The sequence below is a fragment of the Schistocerca americana genome, chromosome 9, assembly GCF_021461395.2.
Source record: "Schistocerca americana isolate TAMUIC-IGC-003095 chromosome 9, iqSchAmer2.1, whole genome shotgun sequence".
In the NCBI taxonomy this organism is placed as follows: domain Eukaryota; kingdom Metazoa; phylum Arthropoda; class Insecta; order Orthoptera; family Acrididae; genus Schistocerca; species Schistocerca americana.
The window spans coordinates 205,159,382-205,161,049 of NC_060127.1; the positions used below are offsets into that span (position 1 = coordinate 205,159,382).

At 40.0% G+C, this 1,668-nt stretch overlaps 1 non-coding gene across 1 annotated transcript; it reads left to right on the forward strand.

The window, feature by feature from the left end:
- The first annotated feature begins 780 nt into the window (after positions 1–780).
- Trnae-cuc lies at positions 781–852 on the forward strand. The gene has a single exon. It is a non-coding gene; the product is annotated as a tRNA-Glu (tRNA).
- The last annotated feature ends 816 nt before the right edge of the window (positions 853–1,668 follow it).

Here is a 1,668-nt window from a genome sequence, read left to right on the forward strand (position 1 = left end):
CAAAAAGAGATGAAAGCAAAAGTCAACACTTGCATAATGCAGACGTGTACAGATGCCTATTTGAAGTCTTCATAGTCTCTGCAGCACGCGATAAATCGTAGTACCGCTGACAGTGTTTCGTTTGATGGTACTATTGTACCATTCGTTTCAATCGTAGGTGTTGCAAGCAACAGAAAATTGAAATAGGTTTGTGTAATGTTCCTGAAGTAATTATAACAATCACGTGGATATATCTTCAGCCCAGAGTATCTTAATGAGAGAACAGGTTTCTCGTCTCTTTACGAAGTCTTTACACCACACATCACCTCTCTTTTACCCTTTTCTGCATCACAGTGGCGAAACCTGACGAAACGAGGGAATCGTCGTCATCCGATATCCGATTCGATGCACAAACAGCTGCTTTTACTAACATGTGTGGACTGTGTGAATGCGAAAGAGGTTTATGTATGCTTACACAAAACACTCGATTATCAATTCTTGCTAATTTTGAGATTAGAAGTGTGTTGCCTTTAAGAGACAACAATTTAAGATGGCAGCTATCGTAGGCCGAGGCAGCCCTGCTTCGTGATGACGAGGTCCTCCTTGCCGGTTGCTCGCTATGTTTATACTTCCTGACCCACAGAAAGCCAGTTTGCCGTGCCCAGACACGCGCCGCCCAAAAATATACTACGTCCGAATTCGACAAGTCGGCCGTGGGCGTCAATCTTACGTTCAGTTTAACGTAACGCAGGCCAGTCTGTCCTAAGAATTTCTACGTTGCTGGTAGAACTGCAAACTATCTCCGGTATGGTCTAGTGGCTAGGATACCTGGCTCTCACCCAGGAGGCTCGGGTTCGATTCCCGGTACCGTAGCTCCGAGTGTCCCTTTGTCTTTTTTGTTTTTTTGTTTTTCTACCTTCCATCGTGTGCAATCGAGAGGTGTGCGAAACTGTGAGTACCACAAAACTATTACAGGCCTATCAGTACAACAAACTAGTGATTTACATGCTTATATATGTCTGTCTTGCCACCACGAATAGCTTCCTCCTTTCAGCCTTCCTCACTCTCACGCACCACCGATAGTAAACTAGCTCTAAAATTGCACTATATAACGCTCCCTAGTGTATTGCTCTTTGCTCAATCGAAAAAAAATAGGTTTAATAATTCGCTAAAATAGTAATGTCCTTTTTCTTTTGTCATGGATTGTTTAATATGTTAAGATAGTTTTTCATGAGGGTTTCCCCTATGGATACCACTTTACCCATCAAACAAGAGCTGACAACTGATACACTCGTCAATATTTCTATCAAACTGATTTCATGCCTAGTGCATGTCCCACTAAGGTCTCGTTTTTCAAGACCCAACGTAAAATGCCTCCCCCTTGTTTTCTAACACAAGATTTAAAAAGAGGATAGTAATAGCACAACAGTATTTTAAAATGAATAGAGCACATCCTCAACTCAAAACATCTACAAAAATAATAACAATAATAATACCATAACTAGTAATAAGTAAAATTCCATAAAATAACTTTGTTTTCTTATATATTAATTATTCTCTGTAAAAACTAGATCGTACAATCAATGCTTACTCCATATTCACTCTGCCATACGTATAAATGTAGCGTACAAAGGCTCAGAAAAGCTAAATTGCTAAACTACAACAATAAACGGTGCAAGAAACAACTAA